The sequence below is a fragment of the Elephas maximus genome, chromosome 27 (genome assembly GCF_024166365.1).
Source record: "Elephas maximus indicus isolate mEleMax1 chromosome 27, mEleMax1 primary haplotype, whole genome shotgun sequence".
Lineage (NCBI taxonomy): Eukaryota > Metazoa > Chordata > Mammalia > Proboscidea > Elephantidae > Elephas > Elephas maximus.
In genome coordinates, this window is record NC_064845.1 from 9,726,598 (window position 1) to 9,742,928 (window position 16,331).

A 16,331-nucleotide genomic window follows, 5' to 3' on the forward strand; every position below is an offset into this window, starting at 1 on the left:
ACAACATGGGAACATAAAATATAATGCAACAATAAAAGCTAATATTTACATTGATGATTACATTGTACCATGCAGGGCTCTTTAATTCTTACAACAGTTTAGGAAGAAGTACTAGCAGTATTAGTAATAGTACTATTACTATCATCTTCATTGCACAGAGGAGGATACTAAGGTCAATGGTCACACGCCTGGTGAATGACATCTGAGCAGTATAGCTCAGGAGTCAGCTCTTAACTGCTTCTCTCATGACTAACTCTGCCTGGGTTTTATGATTGTATCATGTTTTTGAGATGAGAGCAGTGTTTAAAAAAAGAAAACACCATACCTGAACCTGTTAGTAGAAATAATGCCATGTACAACAAGACACAGAAGTGAAATATACCATATGGATGCTCTGAGAACTAGAATCAGTTCTTTTTGGCCCATTCTAGCAAGTTTGAGTTATATTCTGTAGCTACTAAAGGCCATTTAATACTTTAAACCAAATAGCTAGGTGATTGCTATGACTATATTTGCTTTAAATATTATTCAAAAAGCTATATGAAAATGGTTTGGAGGAAAGTTAGACAGAAGGCAAGTAGAAGAAAACCTAGTGCAGGTAGGAATGATGATGGCAGGGAAGAAGGGCTGGACTGAAGATATTTTTTGAGATGGATTTAGCAAGTCTTAATGACCAATGACTCATCTGTCGGTCATACTGTGGTGGCTTGCATATTGCTACGATGCTGGAAGCAATGTCATTGATATTTCAAACACTAGCATGGTCACCCACGGTAGACACATTTCAGCAGAGCTTTCAGATTTAAGACCAACTCGGAAGAAAGGACTGGCTCTCTACTACTGAAAATTAGCCTATGAAAACCTTATGGATCACAACAGAACACTATCTGATTTGCTTGCTTTGGACACATCATCTGGAGGAATTAATCACTAGAGAAGGACAACATGTTTGGTGCAGTGGAAGGACAAGGGCATGGGAGACCCTTGGTGAGGTGGATTGGCACAATAGTTGAAATGATAGACTCAAACATGCTGGCAGTTTTAAGGATGACACAGGACTGGGCAACGTTTTGTCCTGTTGTACATAAAGTCCCCAAAAGTTACAGAGTTAGAGTCAACTTGATGGCAGCTAACAACAACAAAGACCAATTAGTTTGTGAAGATCGTAGGAGAAGGAATACTCCAGGAGACTGGAGTTTCTATCCTAAGTAACTATATAGGGTATTCAAAAGAAGAAGTTATTAGATATTTATTTTTCCTCAGCAATGGTTCGATTTGTATTACAAAGGGTTGATGAGAATAATAAGCTTAATTTGGGACATTTAAAAACATCCAGATAGCAATACCTAAAGCTACTGAACATTCAGGTAACTAAAACGAAAGGAAGAAATGATGGAGTAAAAGAGCTGAACAGAAGATTTCAAAGGGCAGCTCGAGAAGACAAACTAAAGTATTATAATGAAATATGCAAAGATCTGGAGTTAGCAAATCAAAAGGGAAGAACACGCTTGGCATTTCTCAAGCTGAAGGAACTGAAGAACAAATTCAAACCTCGAGTTGAAATACGCTCCTTGGAAACCCTGTGGGGCAGTTCTACTCTGTCCTGTAGGGTCGCTATGAGTAAGAATTGACTTGATGGCAGTGGGTTTGGTTTTGGTTTTTTTTATGGGCAAAACATTGAACTACGCAGGAAGCATCAAAAGGAGACGGAAGGAATACACAGAGTCAATGTACCAAAAAGAATTGGTTGATGTTCAACCATTTCAGTAGGTAGCATGTGACCAAGGACCAATGGTACTGAAGAAAGAAGTCTAAGCTATGCTGAAGGTATTGGCAAAAAATCAAGCCTCTAGGAATTGACAGAATGCCAATTGAGATGTTTCCACAAACTGATGCAACAGTGGAAGCGCTCACTTGTCTGTGCCAAGAAATTTGGAAGACAGTTACCTGGCCAATTCATTGGAAGAGATCCGTATTTGTGCCCATTCCAAACAAAGGTTATCCAATGGAATGCAGAAATTATTAAACAATATCATAAACATCACATGCAAATAAAATTTTGCTGAAGATAATTCAAAGAAAGATTGGTAGTTGGAAAATACGGTCTTGGTGATATAACATCTAGTTACTCATTAAGCCCCATCAGATCTCAGCTCAAGCATCCCTGTTCAGAGAAGTCTTGGGTAGCAATCCAAAGTGAGGCCAAGCTTTTCACAATATCCTGCTATTCAGCATTATGTGATTATTATATATAAATAATAAAAAGTTGCTAATATCTACTTCTGTTGCTACAATGTGGGAAAGCAAAGAGTCTGTGTTGTTTGTTCATCAGTGTGTCCTCAATCCTTGATGGGGAGATCTGCTCATAGAAGTGCTTGATGGACATTAGTTTCTTTTTTATTTTTATTTGTAATATTTGATTGAGTTTTTAGTGAATGTTTACACAGCAAATTAGGTTCCCATTTGACAATTTCTATGTAAATTTTCCAGGGACATTAGTTACATTTATCACAATGCATCAACATTTTCTTTAATTGTGTTCTGTTTGTTTCATTTCCAGTACTTTTTTACTCTAGATTCCCTGCCCCCTTATCTTCTCATCTTTGCTTTTGAGTAGCTGTTGACCTTTTGGTCTCATACTAATGGCTTTTAAGTAGTGTGCTGGTCTTACAGGTAATATCCTTTATTTTGTGTGCCACTCTGCTATTTAGCTAAAAGGTGGTCTCAGGGGATAGGCTTGGCTCTAGGTTTAAAGAACGTTTTAGGGTGATAGTCTCAGGGAATCTTCCGTTCTCTACTGTTCCAGTTTGTCTGACATTTATTTATTTTAAGAATTTTGAGTTTTTCTTCCATTCTGTCTTGGACCATCTATTGTGATCACGGTCAGAACAGTCAGTGGTGGTAGCAGGGTACCATCTAGTTCTTCTGGTCTCAGTGTAGATGAGGTTGTAGCTCATGTAAATTTGTTTCTTCTTTGAGCTTTTGGTTACTGTCTTAGTCATCTAGTGCTGCGATAACAGAAATACTACAAGTGGATGGTTTCAACAAACACATTCTCACATTCTAGTAGGCTAGAAGTCCAAATTCAGGGCATCAGCTCCAGGGGAAGGCTTTCTCTCTGCCAGATCTGGAGGACAGTCCTTGTCATCAATCTTCCCCTAGTCTAGGGGAATCTCAGGCACAGGGACCCTGGGTCTAAAGGATGTGCTCTGCTCCTGGTGCTGCTGTTGTGCTGGTGTGAGGTTCCTCCACTCTCTACTTACTTCCCTTTCCTTTTATCTCTTGTAAGATAAAAGGTGATACAGCCCACACCCGAGGCAAACTCTGTTTACATTGGATCAGGGATGCAACCTGAGCAAGGGTGTTATATCCCACCCTAATCCTCTTTAACATAATCTAATTTTGCCTCATTAACCACAGGCAGAAATTAGGATTTACAACACATAGGACAATTACATCAATCATAAAATGGAGGACAACCACACAATACTGGGAATCATGGCCTAACCAAGTTGACCCATGAATTTTTGGGAGACACAACCCAATCCATAACAGTTAAACCTTTTTACTGTTTTGCTCCTGGTAAGTAGAAACCAGTAGTTGTATCTTTGACGGGTGATTGCAAGTTTTTAACATCTCAGATGTTACTCACTTCACTAGAATACAGATCATGATTATGTTATGCCAACTGACTGAGTAGTCCCATGAGACTATGGTCCTAAGCTTTCCAGTCAGGAAACCAGTCTTGAAAGGTGTTTGGTTATGTCTGAGGAGTATCCATATTTGTGTGTTCAATGAATATATGTGCCCGTACTCACATTATTTGTTTTTATATGTACCTATAGTTATTTTTATAGATACTTCCGAGCCCTGGTGGCACGGTGGTTAAGAGATCAGCTGCTAACCAAAAGGTCAGCAGTTCAAATCCACCAGTCGCTCCTCGGAAATCCCTCGGGGCAGCTCTACTCTGTCCTATGAGGTTGCTACGAGTCAGAATTGACTTCGGTTTTGTATAGATATCTCTGGGGCCCTGGTGGTGCAGTAGTTGGAAATCCCACGGGGCAGCTCTACTCTGTCCTATAAGGTTGCTATGAGTCAGAATTGACTTCCGTTTTTTACAGATATCTCTGGGGCCCTGGTGGTGCAGTAGTTGAGAGCTAGCTGATAAACAAAAGGATGGCAGTTTGGATCCACCAGCCACTCCTTGGAGACCCTATGGGGCAGCTCTACTTCATCCTATAGGGTGACTATGAGTCAGATTCAACTTGACAGCAATGACTTTGGGTTTGGTTTTATAGATACTTCTCTCTGTTTTCGCCTATGTATACATCTGTACCTACCTGTATAACAGTATGCCTGTACCCATGCATATGTGCTCACACAGTCATTTTTACTTTGGTTGTGTTATGCCCAGTATATTCACATTCGGTGTCACTTTTTCTATCACCAAAAATAACAATTCGCTATGATCTAAAGCCTACTTTCCCCTCCCTCTCACTGACCACTAATGAACGTCGGTATCTCTCTACATATATCTATTCTTGCCTTATAAAAGAGGGATCATACAATATTTATCCTAGTGTGATTGACTTATTTCACTTAGCATTATCCCTTCCAGGTTCATTCATGTTATAAAATGTTTCGCAGACTCATCATTGTTCTTTAGGATTGCATTAGTATTCCACTGTATGTATGTACCACAATTTGCTTATCCATTTATCTGTTGATGGCACTTCAGTTGTTTCTGTTTATACTATTGTGAATAAAGCAAAAATGAACACGTGTGCTTATGTCTGTTCATGTCATTATTTTTAGGTCACTAGGGTATAGGGTATATACCAGTGGCGTAGTGGTTAAGTGCTATGGCTACTAACCAAAGGGTTGGCAGTTTGAATCTGCCAGGCGCTCCTTGGAAACTCTATGGGGCAATTCTACTCTGTCCTTTAGGGTCGCTATGAGTTGGAATCGACTCAGTGGCACTGGGATTTGGGTTTTGGTAGGGTATATACCTAGGATTGCTGGATCATAGGGTTTATTTCTAGTTTTTTCAGAATGTGCCATACCGGAGGCTGGGCCAAGATGGCAGAGTAATCAGACTTCTGGAGATCCCTCTTACAACAAAGACCCGAAAAAACAAGTGACACAATTATATTTATGACAAGCTAGGAGCCCTGAACATCAAAGGCAAAGTTAGAAAATGGACTGAGCAGCAGGGGGAGGGAGAGACAGTTTAGAAGCAGAGAGGAGTTGCCAGACCTGAATCGCCGGGAACCCTCAGGCTGCGGTGAGCTGGTGGTATGGTTCGGCTGTAGTTTCCTCAGGGAGAAACAGCCAGCCTCACAACCTACTCACACTTCCGGAACCAGAGGAGAACAGCGCTCTCAGCAAAAGCTAAGTACTTGTGTATATTTTAATGGCCCCCCAGCCCCCAAGCCAGCTTCAGTGGCTGTCAATTTTCCTCGTCCTGAGATAGGTCCTGCTAAGTACTCTGAGCAATTCTCCTGGCCTTGGAGAAGGAATAAATTCACAACTGGGGGAAAAGATAATTTGCCAGCTCCACTAAGCAACATTTAGCAGCGTTGCTAAATTCTTCTAGTAGTTTTAGCAGTTTTCTTGTGGAATGTATAGGTTCTTCTATGTCTAGGATCATGCCATCTGCAAATATAATTTTACTTCTTCCTTTCTGATTTTATTTCTTTCTTGTCTTATTGATCTCTCTAGGACTTCCAGTACAATGTTGAATAAGAGTGGTGATAATGGGCATCCTTGTCTCATTCCCATTTTCAAAGGAAAGGTTCTCAGTCTTTTCTGTTGAGTATAATATTGGCTGTTAATTTTATATATACTGTATTTATACACATATAACACACGTTATATATTTTTTGCCAACCGCGTAATCCTCGCTTGCTATTTTTGTAAGCAAACTATGCCGAGCATTGTATGTGTAGGTGTTATTTATGTGGGCACATTATTTGCAAAAAAATATGGTATGACCTTAATAATGTTGCTAAATTTCTATTCCTGTTTTGCCGAGAGTTGTTATCAGGAAATATGTTGAATTTTATCGAATGCCTTTTTCTGTACCAATTGATATGATCGTATAGTTTTTTTCCTTTGTTTTACTTATGTGGTGGATTGCATTCACTGATTTTCTAATGTTGAGCTGCCCTTGTAATCCTGGTATGAATTCCACTTGATCATGTCATATGATTTTTTTTTTTTTTTTTGATATGTTGCTGCAGTCTGTTGGCTAGAATTTTGTTGAAAAATTTTGCCTTTGTGTTCATAAGGAATATTGGTCTGTAATTTTCTTTTTTGATTGATGCTGTTGCCTGGTTTTAGTATCAGGGTTATGCTGGATTCATAGAAAGAGTTCAGTAGTGTTCTTTCCTCTTCTGTTTTTTGAAGAGATTCAGTAGGATTGGTGTCAGCTCTTCTCTGAATGTTTGGTAGAATTCTCCAGCATAGCTTCCTGGGCTTTTTTTTTGTTGTTGTTGGCACTTTTTTTGTTGTTGTTGTTGGCACTTTTTTTGGTGACACTTTCAATCTCTTCTTTTGTAATGGGTCTGTTTAAATTTTCTACCTCTGTTTGTGTTAGTTTGGGTAGATAGTGTGTTTCTACGAATTTGTCCATTTCACTTCGGTTTTCAAATTTGTTAGAGTATAATTTTTTATAGTAATATATTATGATCTTCTTTCTCTCTGTTGGGTCATTTTTTTTTTTAAACTTTTTTTTTTTTATTAACTTTTATCAAGCTTCAAGTGAACGTTTACAAATCCAATCAGTCTGTCACATATAAGTTTACATACATCTCACTCCCTACTCCCACTTGCTCTCCCCTTCTTGAGTCAGCCCTTTCAGTCTCTCCTTTCATGACAATTTTGCCGGCTTCTCTCTCTCTCTATCCTCCCATCCTCCCTCCAGACAAGAGTTGCCAACACAATCTCAAGTGTCCGCCTGATATAATTAGCTCACTCTTCATCAGCGTCTCTCTCCCACCCACTGACCAGTCCCTTTCATGTCTGATGAGTTGTCTTTGGGGATGGTTCCTGTCCTGTGCCAACAGAAGGTCTGGGGACCATGGCTGCCGGGATTCCTCTAGTCTCAGTCAGATCATTAAGTTTGGTCTTTTTATGAGAATTTGGGGTCTGTATCCCACTGATCTCCTGCTCCCTCAGGGGTCCTCTGCTGTGCTCCCTGTCAGGGCAGTCATCGATTGTGGCCGGGCACCAACTAGTTCTTCTGGTCTCAGGATGATGTAGGTCTCTGGTTCATGTGGCCCTTTCTGTCTCTTGGGCTCTTAGTTGTCGTGTGGCCTTGGTGTTCTTCAGTTTCCTTTGCTCCAGGTGGGTTGAGACCAATTGATGCATCTTAGATGGCCGCTTGTTAGCATTTAAGACCCCAGATGCCACATTTCAAAGTGCGATGCAGAATGATTTCATAATAGAATTATTTTGCCAATTGACTTAGAAGTCCCCGCAAACCATGTTCCCCAGACCCCCGCCCTTGCTCCGCTGACCTTTGAAGCATTCATTTTATCCCGGCAACTTCCTTGCTTTTGGTCAAGTCCAATTGAGCTGACCTTCCATGTATTGAGTGTTGTCTTTCCCTTCACCTAAAGCATTTCTTATCTACTGATTAATCAATAAAAAACCCTCTCCCACCCTCCCTCCCTCCCCGCCTCGTAACCACGAAAGTATGTGTTCTTCTCAGGTTTGCTATTACTCAAGATCTTACAATAGTGGTCTTATACAATATTTGTCCTTTTGCCTCTGACTAATTTCGCTCAGCATAATGCCTTCCAGGTTCCTCCATGTTATGAAATGTTTCACAGATTCGTCACTGTTCTTTATCGATGCGTAGTATTCCATTGTGTGAATATACCACAATTTATTTACCCATTCATCCGTTGATGGACACCTTGGTTGCTTCCAACTTTTTGCTATTGTAAACAGAGCTGCAATAAACACGGGTGTGCATATATCTGTTTGTATGAAGGCTATATTCCCAGGAGTGGGATTTCTGGGTTGTATGGTAGTTCTATTTCTAACTGTTTAAGATATAGATTTCCAAAGTGGTTGTACCATTTTACATTCCCACCAGCAGTGTATAAGAGTTCCAATCTCTCCGCAACCTCTCCAACATTTATTATTTCGTGTTTTTTGGATTAATGCCAGCCTTGCTGGTGTGAGATGGAATCTCATCGTAGTTTTAATTTGCATTTCTCTAATGGCTAATGATGGGGAGCATTTTCTCATGTGTCTGTTGGCTGCCTGAATATCTTCTTTAGTGAAATGTGTGTTCATATCCTTTGCCCACTTTTTGATTGGGTTGTTTGTCTTTTTGTGGTTGAGTTTTGACAGAATCATGTAGATTTTAGAGATCAGGCGCTGGTCTGAGATGTCATAGCTGAAAATTCTTTCCCAGTCTGTAGGTGGTCTTTTTACTCTTTTGGTGAAGTCTTTAGATGAGCATAGGTGTTTGATTTTTAGGAGCTCCCAGTTATCTGGTTTCTCTTCATCATTTTTGGTAATGTTTTGTATTCTGTTTATGCCCTGTATTAGGGCTCCTAGGGTTGTCCCAATTTTTTCTTCCATGATCTTTATCATTTTAGTCTTTATGTTTAGGTCTTTGATCCACTTGGAGTTAGTTTTTGTGCATGGTGTAAGGTATGGGTCCTGTTTCATTTTTTTGCAAATGAATATCCAGTTATGCCAGCACCATTTGTTAAAAAGGCTTTCTTTTCCCCAATTAATTGACACTGGTCCTTTGTCAAACATCAGCTGCTCATACGTGGATGGATCTATGTCTGGGTTCTCAATTCTGTTCCATTGGTCTATGTGCCTGTTGTTGTACCAGTACCAGGCTGTTTTGACTACTCTGGCTGTATGATAAGTTCTGAAATCAGGTAAAGTGAGGCCTCCCACTTTCTTCTTCTTTTTCAGTAGTGCTTTGCTTATCTGGGGCTTCTTTCCCTTCCATATGAAATTGGTGATTTGTTTCTCTATCCTCTTAAAATATGACATTGGAATTTGGATCGGAAGTGCGTTAAATGTATAGATGGCTTTTGGTAGAATAGACATTTTTACTATGTTAAGTCTTCCTATCCATGAGCAAGGTATGTTTTTCCACTTAAGTACGTCCTTTTGAATTTCTTGTAGTAGAGCTTTGTAGTTTTCTTTGTATAGGTCTTTTACATCCTTGGTAAGATTCATTCCTAAGTATCTTATCTTCTTGGGGGCTACTGTGAATGGTATTGATTTTGTGATTTCCTCTTTGGTGTACTTTTTGATGATGTAGAGGAATCCAAGTGATTTTTGTATGTTTATTTTATAACCTGAGACTCTGCCAAACTCTTCTATTAGTTTCAGTAGTTTTCTGGAGGATTCCTTAGGGTTTTCTGTGTATATAATCATGTCATCTGCAAATAGTGATAACTTTACTTCTTCCTTGCCAATCCGGATACCTTTTATTTCTTTGTCTAGCCTAATTGCCCTGGCTAGGACTTCCAGCACGATGTTGAATAAGAGCGGTGATAAAGGGCATCCTTGTCTGGTTCCCGTTCTCAAGGGAAATGCTTTCAGGTTCTCTCCATTTAGAGTGATATTGGCTGTTGGCTTTGCATAGATGCCCTTTATTATGTTGAGGAATTTTCCTTCAATTCCTATTTTGGTAAGAGTTTTTATCATAAATGGGTGTTGGACTTTGTCAAATGCCTTTTCTGCATCAATTGATAAGATCATGTGGTTTTTGTCTTTTGTTTTATTTATGTGATGGATTACATTAATGGTTTTTCTGATACTAAACCAGCCTTGCATACCTGGTATAAATCCCACTTGATCATGGTGAATTATTTTTTTGATGTGTTGTTGGATTCTATTGGCTAGAATTTTGTTGAGGATTTTTGCATCTATGTTCATGAGGGATATAGGTCTATAATTATCTTTTTTTGTAATGTCTTTACCTGGGTTTGGTATCAGGGAGATGGTGGCTTCATAGAATGAGTTGAGTAGTATTCCGTCATTTTCTATGCTTTGGAATACCTTCAGAAGTAGTGGTGTTAACTCTTCTCTGAAAGTTTGGTAGAACTCTGCAATGAAGCCGTCCGGGCCAGGGCTTTTTTTTGTTGGGAGTTTTTTGATTACCGTTTCAATCTCTTTTTTTGTTATGGGTCTATTTAGTTGTTCTACTTCTGAATGTGTTAGTTTAGGTAGGTAGTGTTTTTCCAGGAATTCATCCATTTCTTCTAGGTTTTCAAATTTGTTAGAGTACAATTTTTCATAATAATCTGAAATGATTCTTTTAATTTCATTTGGTTCTGTTGTGATGTGGTCCTTCTCGTTTCTTATTCGGGTTATTTGTTTCCTTTCGTGAATTTCTTTAGTCAGTCTGGCCAATGGTTTATCAATTTTGTTAATTTTTTCAAAGAACCAGCTTTTGGCTTTGTTAATTCTTTCAGTTGTTTTTCTGTTCTCTAATTCATTTAGTTCAGCTCTAATTTTTATTATTTGTCTTCTTCTGGTGCCTGATGGATTCTTTTGTTGCTCACTTTCTATTTGTTCAAGTTGTAGGGACAGTTCTCTGATTTTGGCTCTTTCTTCTTTTTGTATGTGTGCATTTATCGATATAAATTGGCCTCTGAGCACTGCTTTTGCTGTGTCCCAGAGGTTTTGATAGGAAGTATTTTCATTCTCGTTGCTTTCTATGAATTTCCTTATTCCCTCCTTGATGTCTTCTATAACCCAGTCTTTTTTCAGGAGGGTATTGTTCATTTTCCAAGTATTTGATTTCTTTTCCCTAGTTTTTCTGTTATTGATCTCTAGTTTTATTGCCTTGTGGTCTGAGAAGATGCTTTGTAATATTTCGATGTTTTGGACTCTGCAAAGGTTTGTTTTATGACCTAATATGTGGTCTATTCTAGAGAATGTTCCATGTGCGCTAGAAAAAAAAGTATATTTTGCAGCAGTTGGGTGGAGAGTTCTGTATAAGTCAATGAGGTCAAATTGGTTGATTGTTGTAATTAGATCTTCCATGTCTCTATTGAGCTTCTTACTGGATGTCCTGTCCTTCTCCGAAAGTGGTGTGTTGAAGTCTCCTACTATAATTGTGGAGGTATCTATCTCACTTTTCAATTCTGTTAAAATTTGATTTATGTATCTTGCAGCCCTGTCATTGGGTGCATAAATATTTAATATGGTTATGTCTTCCTGATCAATTGTCCCTTTCATCATTATATAGTGTCCTTTATCCTTTGTGGTGGATTTAAGTCTAAAGTCTATTTTGTCAGAAATTAATATTGCTACTCCTCTTCTTTTTTGCTTATTGTTTGCTTGATATACTTTTTTCCATCCTTTGAGTTTTAGTTTGTTTGTGTCTCTAAGTCTAAGGTGTGTCTCTTGTAGGCAGCATATAGATGGATCGTGTTTCTTTATCCAGTCTGTGACTCTCTGTCTCTTTATTGGTGCATTTAGTCCATTTACATTCAGGGTAATTATAGATAAATAAGTTTTTAGTGCTGTCATTTTGATGACTTTTTATGTGTGTTGTTGACAATTTCATTTTTCTGCATACTTTTTTGTGCTGAGGCGTTTTTCTTAGTAAATTGTGAGATCCTCATTTTCATAGTGTTTGACTTTATGTTAGTTGAGTCGTTACGTTTTTCTTGGCTTTTATCTTGAGTTATAGAGTTGTTATACCTTTTTGTGGTTACCTTATTATTTACCCCTATTTTTCTAAGTAAAAACCTAACTTGTATTGTTCTATATCGCCTTGTATCACTCTCCATATGGCAGTTCAATGCCTCCTGTATTTAGTCCCTCTTTTTGATTATTGTGATCTTTTACCTATTGACTTCCATGATTCCCTGTTATGTGTATTTTTTTTTTAATTAATCTTAATTTGTTTGTTTTTGTGATTTCCCTATTTGAGTTGATATCAGGACGTTCTGTTTTGTGACCTTGTGTTGTGCTGATATCTGATATTACTGGTTCTCTGACCAAACAATATCCTTTAGTATTTCTTGTAGCTTTGGTTTGGTTTTTGCAAATTCTCTAAACTAGTGTTTGTCTGTAAATATCTTAATTTCGCCTTCATATTTCAGAGAGAGTTTTGCTGGATATATGATCCTTGGCTGGCCGTTTTTCTCCTTCAGTGTTCTGTATATGTCGTCCCATTCTCTTCTTGCCTGCATGGTTTCTGCTGAGTAGCCTGAACTTATTCTTATTGATTCTCCCTTGAAGGAAACCTTTCTTTTCTCCCTGGCTGCTTTTAAAATTTTCTGTTTATCTTTGGTTTTGGTGAGTTTGATGATAATATGTCTTGGTGTTTTTCTTTTTGGATCAATCTTAAATGGGGTTCGATGAGCGTCTTGGATAGATATCCTTTCGTCTTTCCTGATGTCAGGGAAGTTTTGTGTCAGGAGTTCTTCAACTATTTTCTCTGTGTTTTCTGTCCACCCTCCCTGTTCTGGGACTCCAATCATCTGCAGGTTATCCTTCTTGATAGAGTCCCACATAATTCTTAGGGTTTCTTCATTTTTTTTAATTCTTTTATCTGATTTTTTTTCAGCTATGTTGGTGTTGATTCCCTGGTCCTCCAGATGTCCCAGTCTTCATTCTAATTGCTCGAGTCTGCTCCTCTGACTTCCTGTTGCGCTGTCTAATTCTGTAATTTTATTGTTAATCTTTTGGATTTCTACATGTTGTCTCTCCATGGATTCTTGCAACTTATTAATTTTTCCACTATGTTCTTGAATAATCTTTTTGAGTTCTTCAACAGTTTTATCGGTGTGTTCCTTGGCTTTTTCTGCAGTTATCCTAATTTCATTTGTGATATCTTTAAGCATTCTGTAAATTAGTTTTTTATATTCTGTATCTGATAATTCCAGGATTGTATCTTCATTTGGGAAAGATTTTGATTCTTTTGTTTGGGGGGTTGGAGAAGCTGTCATGGTCTGCTTCTTTAAGTGGTTTGATATGGATTGTTGTCTCCGAGCCATCACTGGGAAACTAGTTTTTCCAGAAAATCCGCTGCATCCAGTCCAAATCCCGGTGGGATGGTTCCCTGGCTGGGACGCTGCTCTCCCCGTTCCAAGACCAGTCACTGCCTCCTGGGGACTTCTCCTACCGGCTGTGTCCCTCGCCGCCCGCGGAACTGGCTGGTCCCCCTCCTGGGGTTAGTTCAGGGGGGTGGAGCAGCTCTCTGTGCTTGTGCCGTACCTGACTGGTACGCTGGCTCCAGGCTCTGAAAACAATCGCTGCTTCACCGTATTAGTTCGTTCTCCGTCTCTAAATCTGTGTTTGTTGTTCAGGGTTCGTAGATTGTTATGTATGTGATTGATTCACTTGTTTTTCCGTGTCTTTGCTGTAAGAGGGCTCCGAGGTAGCGTCTGCCTAGTTCGCCATCTTGGCTCTGCTCTCCTGTTGGGTCATTTTTAATGTCACCATTTCATTTCTTAATTTGGTTAGCTACATCTTCTGTTTTTTTCTTTTATCAATCTAGCTAATCGTTTGTCTCTTTTACTGATACTTTCAAAGATGGTGGACATTTGTTGAATGAATGAATGGTTTGTTTAGATTATCCTTATACCTGTTCCCATTTTCCTTTCATACTTCAACCAGTGTAGGACAAACTCTTACCATTTTATACCTTGACTATTTTTTTTTAAATATCCTATTAATTGTTTCTTACTTAGAACATGTTTCTGATCCACTTTATTCTTCACTATTTATATCATATCAGTCTTGCTAAAAAAAAAAAAACTATAAATTGTTCTTCTTGATTAGGAAGTAAAGTCAAAACCCTTGAATTTGTGGTTACAATGCCTTAGAAATCTGTAATCAACAGATTTTTGAAACCTGCAAAGATCCTTCACATGAAACTTCTACTCCAGTCAAACTGGTTGATTTGCTAATCTCTAAAAGGTCACATCCATGCATATCACTCTACCTACTCAGAAAGCATCTTTTTCTTTGTGTATCCTTGCTAAACATAATTATCCTTGATATGTCATGTCAAATCCCATTGCTTCCATATAGTCTTCCTTTTACCCCAGCTGGATCAAAACATCATGCTTTTAAGTGGGTATTAGAGTCAGAGAGATCGGCATTTGTCTCCCAATTCTACCTCTGACTGGGTGACCTCATTTTTCTTATCTGTAATATAAGAATATTAACAATCACCCAAAAGGGAAATCATCAGTAAATTAAATAACTCATGTAAGGTATTCTGACATGATCTCTTTATCTTGCTTCAAAAGCAACCAGCTATGAAATATAATTTGGGGACACTGATCAAGTTGAACATAATGTGGAAAATAGGTGATATTTTGGAATTAGTACAAATTGCATTTTGTCTGATACTATCATAATGCGGGATAATTTCCTAATTTTTGGAGATGTATGTTGAAGAATTTAGGGGTGAAATGTTATGATGTCTAAAATTTACTTCGCTAAAACAAAAAACAAAAAAACAAGCTCATGCCGTTGAGTTGATTCCGACCCACAGTGACCCATAGGACAGAGTAAAACTGTCTCATAGGGTTTCCAAAGAGCAGTTGGTGGATTCAAAGTGCCGATCTTTTGATTAGCAGCCGAACTCTTAACCCTTCTTAACCACTGCACCACTATAGTCCAGTAAAAACATATCTATCTAATTAGTGCTTAAAACAATTGCAATTAAATAATTAATCATGAAATTAAACAAATAACTATGTATAAAAATTAAAAGTTATTTTATTTGGTTAGATAGGATGTTTGTGGGGCAGTGAGTTTACGTTAATGGGAGAGGGAGGATTTGGAAAAGGAGAGCGAGAATGGTTACACAACTTCAAGAATGCAATCAATATCACTGGGTTTTACATACAGAAATTGTTGAATGGGTGTATATTCTGCTGTGTATATTTTCAACAACAACAAAAAAGAAAAATTTATTTTATTTATGGTTCTACTTGGACAATGTAAGGTCTATGAGTATAATGACTAGGTCTGCCTAGGTCACCACTACCTCTCCAGTCCTTGGTATGTAGCCTTCAGCAAGAAGGTGCTTATAATGAATTTAAAACTAATGAATAGATATAAATGGAAGAAAATATCCTAAAATATTAACACTTGCTGAATCTAATCAGTGGGCATATAAATATTCACTCAACTATTATTTCTACTTTCCTGTGTGTGTGAAAATTTTCTAAATAAATCTCTAATTGTAATGATATGCATTCATTTGACTCAGAAACCAGGTACTAATAAATTAAAAGTACAAAAAGCCTTACAAATAAAAAAAAAAAAAGTAGGTGTTAAATAATTGCCATTCCCTTTCATTATAGCACCTTTTTTCTGTTACTGTGACTTGACATTATCTCTCCAAATAAGCAATGAATTCTAATGGACTCTCTTTTCCGTGTGTTTCCTTCTTTCCACTCACCAAAGTTTAGAGCATCTTGCTTGGAAATAAATAAATGTCTACTGCGTAAATAAAAAAGTATCCATAATATTCATTCCTAGCGGGAAGTTTTAATCAACCAAAAACAACAAAGGACCTCATGCCTATCCCTAGCCTACTGATAATTTTTTTTTTTTTTTTAATGTAATGGCAGCCTGTGAACTTCTTGAGGGATAGGGTCTTTTCATGTACATTGTTTTATAAATCTATAGAGCATAATGCTGTGCCTGGTACACTCATTGGACGTTTACTGAATTCCTGAATGAATGATTATAAGAATAAATGGTATTATTTAAACACTTCCAACATCTCACAGGTTTTCATTAAATGCCACTGACAAAGTAGAAAATAGAGTTTAATTCCTTCTACTTCCTATGCTGACATCTTCAATAAGGCCTTCATGTTGGTCAATTCTTAAATAAAAGATAGTCAGCTGAAACCCATGGACAAATCTAAGGAAAATAAAAACAACCAACTAACCAAAGACTGATTCTGTCTATTACAGGGTAGCCAAAGCAAAGAAAAAGGATTGGAAAGTGAGAAGACAGCTTCAAATAAAGATAGTAAGAATCATAGAATTTTAGGGAAGCCAGGTGATGTAGTTTAACAATTTTATTTTTCAAAAGAAAAATTTGAAGCTATATGACTCGTTCTAAGTAAAAAGCACAGATTTCTTGATGTTTAAAGAATTAAGATACAACCATTCGAGTTACTAACCTGACCTCCAGAATGAAAACGTAAAAGCATTACTGATGTAGACATGAACTTGGGCACACTCTAAAAATTGTTGCAAGCTAGACAACAGAGTTATTAGCAGGGCCTACACATTTGTCTTAGAGACACACAGATAAATCTCCCAGCCTAGCTCTCTCTAACTTTACTCCCTCTTCAC

The 16,331-nt window shown here is 37.9% G+C and overlaps 1 protein-coding gene across 9 annotated transcripts in view; it reads right to left on the bottom strand.

Moving 5' to 3' along the window:
* RBMS3 (RNA binding motif single stranded interacting protein 3) overlaps window positions 1-16,331 on the bottom strand; it is an 817,329-nt gene that overhangs the window by 132,431 nt on the left and 668,567 nt on the right. The window lies entirely within an intron of this gene.